Source organism: Hyaena hyaena, unplaced genomic scaffold, assembly GCF_003009895.1.
Source record: "Hyaena hyaena isolate Hyena2069 unplaced genomic scaffold, ASM300989v1 scaffold_2066, whole genome shotgun sequence".
Lineage (NCBI taxonomy): Eukaryota > Metazoa > Chordata > Mammalia > Carnivora > Hyaenidae > Hyaena > Hyaena hyaena.
In genome coordinates this window covers 109,589-117,587 of record NW_024082650.1, presented here as the reverse complement: position 1 = coordinate 117,587, position 7,999 = coordinate 109,589, and the positions used below count along the sequence as shown (strand labels likewise).

Sequence of the window (7,999 nt, the reverse complement as noted above, 5' to 3'; positions counted from 1 at the left end):
AGGGTAAAATTGAGGTAGGAAACAATGCTTCCATTATTTCTACACTGATAAATAGGAGTTGGTATAATAAATTTATCTTTATTTTGTCTAGTGTATTTTTGGGCTAATCAGAGAAAACTGTTCAATGGGGTCGATAAAAAGCTTGCTCTGGAGGTTAGGAGTGATAATGATGTGGGCTTCATCCGCATTTAAATAAATGTTAATATAGCTGGCATATGAAGAAAAGAGCAGATGTAAAAAGAGGAAGGTCTAAAGTAGAACTTCAAAGAAAGACAGTGGAGAGAGAGAAAGAGATAGAGTCCAAAGAGATTGAAAAGGACTCAAAAATCAATGCGACAATAATATGGGAGGTTAAAGATGAGAGCATTTCAAACAGGCATTAGTTATCTATCTATCTATAGTGTGAAATGCTGTAGGACTGTAAAGTGCCTACTTCATTGGCAGTTTTATGATCAAAGTGATCAGTCACACTTCACTTACGTATGACTGAAGTTCCTTTACTGTTACTTTTAAGAATTTTTAAATTTTTAGTTAGCTTTTAGTATTTCTCAGATTTTTATGACTAACCTGGCCCGTCATTATCAGAAACTGGAAATGCCTTTAGAAACTTACAGTTTGTTAATGCACATTTTTCATGAATATTATTTTTAAGTGCGATACTGTGGTTTATAATGTTATACCCAGATCGCAGTATCCTCACCAACCAGAGACCACCAGGGAGACCGAGTCACGCATGCAAAGGCAAAGGGCTTTAGTACGGGCTCGAGCTCAGGCTCACAGACTTCACCAGCGCCGTGGATCTGTGCTGAGAGCCTCGAACAAGGGCAGAGTAGAGTTTTTATGGGGTTTGTGACTGGGGAGTTACAGAAGTTGTGACATGGGAACAGTGATCCAATCATGATTACACAACATCATTGACAGCGGGTTTGACCATACACATTGTCTAGAGTATTCGTTACTTTTGGCGGGATCCAATTACAACGTTTAGAGTACCTTTAAATTTAACCAATCACAGAGCGAGCGTAGGGTCTTATTCGGCGACTAATGGGTTAACTTTAACATTAGGTAACAGGGTCCTATCTATAGTTTCTATCTCCAGGCCTCTTCCTTAACAATGTGGAGGGTGGTCGCTGGCCTTTCTTGATTGGGTGTTGCAAGGGTGGTTACTCCTGCCTTGGGTAATGTGTAACTACCTGATAGTTTCGGGGAAGCCGAAACTCAGGCCTTCTAGTTTAGAGGGGAAACTTAAAGCCTGTCACGGAGTCAGTTTGGTTTAGACGTTTAGACTTGGGGCCTTACAATAATATGTATTTTGGTCTTCCACCTACAGTTTCTGGCTTACAGCTCCTAAACTCCTTGGAATTTCCTAAGTGGAAACAATGGAAACATCTTTTATTATAACATTTGGTCTCTTGTCCTCAGTTCCTGAAATCAAGCCACTTCAAAGCTGTAAAGGTAAAATAGGTATTTTGTTATTTGTAACAAGTCCCTTTCAACCAGGAAGGCCTGACTGAGTTTATGTTAATAAATTGACTTGAGGAAATCCCCTGGGCTGGTGGGGGAGAGGGGGAGAAGAGGGTGGGTGGTTGCCAGGGAAACCAACCAAGAAAAGAGGGCTAGAACTTTCAGTCCCACCCCTGATTTCCGGTTGGAGATTGAATCTACCAATGGCCAATGATTTAATTAAGCCTGCCAATGCAGTGAAGTGTCTGTAAAATCCCAAAGGAAAGGAGTTCTAGAGCTTCCAGGTTGGTAAGTCTGAAAACTTCTGAGGGCCACTATGCCTGGCCCCAAGCCCACATGCCACAGGAACAGAAGCTCGCTTGTTTGGGACCTGCCCCCATGTATCTGTTCATCTGGTTGTTGATTTGTATTCTTTAATAGTCTTTGTAATAAACCAGTAAGCTAGCAAATAAACTGATTTCCCCAGCTCTGTGAACCACTCCAACAAGTTTATTGGAACCCAATAAGGGGATTGAGGCAACCTTTGATTTATAGTCTTGTGGGACTGAGCCCTTAACCTGTGGGATCTGATGATACCTCAGGACAGATAGTGTCAGAATTGAGTAAGAAAAGAAAAAGGAGAGGAGGGGAGAGGAGAGGAGGGGATTGGAGGGGAGGGGAGTGGAGGGGAAGAGAGGAGGGAAGAGGAGGGGAGGGGAGGGGAGAGGAAAAGGTACAGGGAAAGGAAAGAAAGGAAAAGGAAAGAAAAGAAAGGAAATGAAAAGAAAAAAGAAAAGAAAACAGAAAAGAATTGAGTTGAATTGTAGAACACCCAGCTGGTGTCCAACTGCTTGGTGGTATGGGGAAGAAACCACCACATTGTAACTGGCGAGCAAAATCGTAATAAGTATGTTATATTTTTGTGGTTATTATTATCACAATTGTGAAGGACACTTCAGTAGTCCTGAAGGAAAGTGTTTTGTTCGATCACAGGTCTTGAAGTACAATCATTTCTATGAATATATTTTCTAATAAAGTGTCCTAGCATTACTAGAATAAAGTATGTGTGGTAATAATACCTTAGTCTTCTATGATTGTAAAGGATTGCATTTGCAAAAGCAGCAGAATCAAATTTTGACTGGAACAAAAATTAAATGTGCAAAAATATATCTTTCATTTATCTATAATTTGACCTAACTTTCAAGTCCCCTAAAATACCCAGAAAATTCAATCATGCCAATTTTGTTAGACAAATCAGATTATATCTGACCTTTTCTCCTTATCTTACTTCTCATTGCAAATATTCAGTAAATTCATGATTCTTTCATTTTCTTCCTTATGGCATATCTCATCAGGCAGGTACAGTCAAATACTGTATTTTAATATCACTTAAAATAATTCTTATCTTGGTGCTTTTGCTGCAAAATTAGTATATATTTGATTATTTACTTTAGTTAGGTATTTTTTTTAGGAATTGCCTTTTTAGTTAAAAAAATGTTTTAATGTTTATTTATTTTAGAGACTGAGAGACAGAGCACAAGCAGGGGAGGGACAGAGAGAGAGGGAGACACAGAATCCGAAGCAGACTCCAGGCTCTGAGCTATCAACACAGAGCCCAATGCACAATTCGAACTCACAAACTGCGAGATCATGACCTGAGCTGAAGTCAGATTCTTAACCAACTGAGCCACCCCAGTGCCCTGAACTTATTTTTAAATATCAGAAATAACACCTGTTTGCTCTAGAAAATGGTAGGAAATACACGTGATGTTAATGAAACTAGTCCCCTTCTTAGCCAGAATCCACATGGGATTACATCCTAAAGAATTCAATTTTCTTACATATAAAAAATTGAAAAAGTAATATTAATTTTAACGGATATTTTCCAGAATTTTTATTTTGATTGATGGATCTGAGAGGAGTAATACTTTTAGACACTGAAATTTCTATCCAAGAATAAATTATTACTCTTTTTGTTCATCTTGGCACTTTTTACTACAATCTTAAGTCCTCATCATTTCATATCCCTTATTACTTTTTTCATATGAGTTTTATATATTTGTTACTTTGGACAATACCTTTTCTCTCATTAGAGCAATTTGCTTTCCTAACAGCTTTTTTAGTTTGTATATAATAAGGTATATGTCATGATTATTTGTCATGAGATTGGCCAACATAATCTTCAGTCATTTTTTTCAAGGTCACTTTTTATATAAATCCACAGTTAATATTTTGTCATTTATAATCAATTGTCACTGATCTTTTCATTTTTCTCTGTTTTACTTGCTAGAATACTGAGGCAATGTTAAATAAGAATGGTGATAAACACGTTTTGGTGAGTACAAAAAATATAGAATCACTATTTTGTTAGCACTTTAAGGAAATATTCTACCATTCTAATTCACTCAGAGTTTTCTCTTTGTTCTCTGGGTGTTATTATATGTAAGTGGAGAATCACTAAATTCTACTCCTGAAACAAACATATTAATGAGATATAGGTATTAATTGAACTTAAAAATTGCTATAATTTACAGGGGTCAATGGAGGTACTCAAATTATGCAGTACCTAACTGTATTGGAAGCACAGATAGTTCTCACTTTGCATGGTTCCTATACGACAGATTTCAGGGACCTTGGTTCACTTAAATAACACTAGTCCCCCAACAACACAGTTCAGTTTTCATTTACTACAATATGTTGTGAGTAATTGCATAAAGTATAAATGTTGCTGCTACATAAGTTACAGATGCTCATTATAATCAGTGACCAATCATGTCCCTTCTTTCAAGATCTGTCCACGATCGTGCTCATTAAGAATCACTTATTCTTGGGGCGCCTGGGTGGCTTAGTTGGTTAAGCGTCCAACTTTCGCTTAGGTCATGATCTCGCGGTTCGTGGGTTCGAGCCCCGCGTCAGGCTCTGTGCTGACTGCCAGCTCAGAGCCTGGAGCCTGTTTCAGAGTCTATGACTCCCTCTCTCTCTGAGCCTCCCCTGCTCACGCTGTCTCTCTCTCTCTCTCTCCTAGAAATAAATAAAACATTTTAAAAAAATAAAAAAAAAAGAATCACTTATTCTGTTTACATATTGATAGTTAAACATACAGTAGTTTACCTTCTGTGTTTCTCAGTTGTAGAGATACTTTACCCAAGATAATTTACCTTTTAAAGCACTGCTACTGCTAGATAATGTTCTAGATCACCCAGATTCTCTTAGGGTCTTGAGAGAAAATGTGAAAATTTGCTTTTTACCACCAAACACAACTTCATTAATCTAAGGAGTTACTTAAGCTTTCAAAATCTTAGAGATGGACTTTTGGACAGACTATTGACACTGCAATTGGAGATCATGAAACTTCTTTAGCCAAGTTTTAGAAGTAATAGTATAAAAGCATGCAGCTGAAAAATTTCAAACATCTTGGAAGGAAGTAACAGGATATTCACATAATACACAAGAGCTTTTTCCACATGTGTGAATAACTTTGCAGAATGCAAATTAAATCCAAATAGAGTTAAATATCAAACAGTTGTCAACTATACTTCAATAACAAAAATATTAAAATAATAATAATAATAAAGAAATAGCTGACTGAGAATGTTGATACTGCATCATTTCAGAATCTCAGAGGACTCTTAACTTACTGAAGAACTTACTGAAGAACTGAGGAACTTGCTGAAGGTAATTTCTTGGCATAAATGAGTAAAGGAGCTGTTCTGGGGGAGATGAAGCTGCCTAAAGTAATGTGATGCCAGCAAAAAAACTTCACTTTAAAGGAACTGTTGGAAAATTTTGATGTCTTTGACATCACAAAGACTAAAACGTTAAAAACTTATCCTAACTTCAAAAGGAGTATGACAAGTCTCCAAGGGACAGAAAAGATGCCTAATGTATACAGTTAAGTTGTATCAAAAGAAGTTGTACCATTCTTCTTATTTCTCTTGATAAATGAAAGAAGCCACTTTAATCCTCAATGTTTCTAATATTTTAAATTCCAATATATTACATAATATTAATTTTCCCTTTTTTTCATTTCCTTGCACATTTCTAATCAGCAGTAAGAAGTTTTTAATGTTTTGGCAGAAGAGTTTTAAAGGTTGCAACACAATCAAAATTTTTCCTTTGGATTCTGAGAACGAGTTTGCAGAGTTTCAGCTTACAGGATCACCTTTGTGTTGCACACCATTACAGCAGACTAGGAGTGTTTGCATTCAGCTACAACTGAGAATTTGATATAGCTACTTTATTTTCATGAATATAACTACCTAGAGCAATAATTTTCCAACCATTTCATTTCTGTTGAATTCTGCATACTTCACTATTTTCAACACTTGGAATCTTTATTGGGGTCCAAACCTGTAACGAGAAAATAAAAACAAAAACAAAAAAACCCGATGGTATGCTTTATTTTGTTTTGTGTTTTAATTTTTTAATGTTTATTTATTTTTGAGAGAGAGAGAGAGAGACAGAGTGTGAGTGGGGGAGGAACAGAGACAGAGGGACGCACAGAATCCAAAAGCAGGCTCCAGGCTCTGAGCTGTCAGCACAGAGCCCAATGCGGGGCTCAAATTCACGAACTATGAGTTCATGATCGGAGCTGAAATTGGACACTTAACTGACTGAACCACCCAGGTGCCCCTAAGTGTGCTTTATTTTGTAAACGAGTTACCTCATAAGTTCAATCTTTTATTGCTAAAATGTAGTCTTTTCTTGTTAAACTATTTTAGTTAAAAGAGGTCAAAATGACAGTAACTATGGTGACTCCTTACATTATGGTAAGAATTCACCAGAACCCTCAACTGTCTAGGGCCCAAAGCTACCTCTGAGTCTTTCATTACCAATTTCACCCAAGAGGTCACTGAGTAATCTGGGGTTGCCCAGGACTTGTCTGACTTATGCCCGGCATCTTGGCGTAATTATCTGTAATGCTTCCTTTTATTCTCAAAGTGCTCTAGTTTGGACAATAAATCATTTGGTCATCCTGAGTCTCATTTTATTTTATATTGCAAAGGGTAATATCCTTGACCATGATTTGACTTTGTTTTTATATCTTCCCTCCATTCCTTAGTGTCCTAGGAAAGCATAGAATAGTAGTGTGAAAGGATGGACAGGGAAATACACCAGAGCTTCTGAAGTTTTACCTCATACATTCTCAAATCCATGAACTCCTTCTATATAAACAGATTTTTTGGTGGGAAAAAAATTGTTTGAGCTACAGACAAATGTTCCCAGATTTTTTTTTTTACCATCTTTTTATACATCTTGGCCATACATAGGGGATGATTGTCAGAGAAACATCTTAAAAATTAGCATCCTGAATTTCTTTTCTTATTGAGAAGAATCAAGGAACAGGTTCACTGGTCAAAAGGCACAATTTTACAACATTTTCTGCTGCCTCATTAGTCTTCTTGAGAGAACAGTTCAGATCCATCCAGGAGATAGGTGACGGAAGACAGGTAATGTACAGCTACAAACAAAGGAAACATCAGTTAGTGGTCTTTTGTACCACAGGAAGCTAATTCAAGTGCAACAGAATCTGATTCATATTATCAAAATTCCACTCAACAGTTATTTCCTTTCTTGGTTCCTTGCCCCCTTTCCCTCAGTGGAATTTTAAAACCTTTATTCAAGCTTCCTCTTAACTCCTTTACCACACTGTTAACATGGAGCAGATGATAGGCAAAAAGAAGTCATTGGATGAGCTAAGTCCCCATTCCTCCAGAGATTCCATGTCTATAATTGTATAGGTTTTCATTTCTTTTTTGCATTTCTTTTGGAATGGGTTCCCATTCAGTCAAGACTAGCCTTTCCAATGAGACCCTCTACTCCTTTTCAATTTACCTATCTCTACCTACTCTTTTAATCTTTCCTTCTTTGTTAGGCCCTACCCAGAAGTAAGTAATAATGTCTTTAAAACTCCTCCTGGTACTGTGAATTTTTTCTTGAGATCTAAAAGATATCTTGTCTTCCATTAACTTTCAAGATTCTTAAGAGAAAATCTGAGGGTGGGTGTTATTTGGAAACCAACTTGACAATAAACTATTAAAAAGAGAGAGAGAGAGAGAGAAAATCTGAGGGTACCTGGGTGGCTCAGTCGGTTAAGCGTCCGACTTTGGCTCAGGTCATGATCTCATAGTTTGTGAGTTCGAACCCATGAGTCGATCCCTGTGCTGACAGCTCAGAGCCTGGAGCCTGCTTCAGATTCTGTGTCTCCTTCTTTCTCTGCCCCTCCCCAACTTGTAATCTGTCTCTCAAAAATAAATAATGTAATAAAAATTCTTTTAAAAATCTGGAGTTTAAGCTTTATTGTGTCTTTGTCATTCAGATGTCAAGCAACTTCTAACTATCTTATTTGAGCACTGTATTTTTTATTTTTTTGTATATGTGACATAATAATTGAAGTTAAATAATGATTTGCTAATTTATCGATTTTTTGTTTTGGTTCACCTTAGATTGTAAGTGTCTTTAAGATTTATAAGGGTAGGGGTTATTGTTATATCCTCAGCATTTAGTCCATGTTGCAGACTTTAGTAAACACTTCAGAAATATTTGTTTGAATAAT

General features: G+C 36.9%; 1 long non-coding RNA gene across 1 annotated transcript; it reads left to right on the top strand.

Annotated features, from left to right (window-relative positions):
• Window positions 1–1,341: 1,341 nt before the first annotated feature.
• On the top strand, window positions 1,342–5,163 carry LOC120227126. Its single transcript, XR_005527184.1, has 3 exons — window positions 1,342–1,455; window positions 3,734–3,778; window positions 5,058–5,163. It is a non-coding gene; the product is annotated as an uncharacterized LOC120227126 (long non-coding RNA).
• Window positions 5,164–7,999: the final 2,836 nt, after the last annotated feature.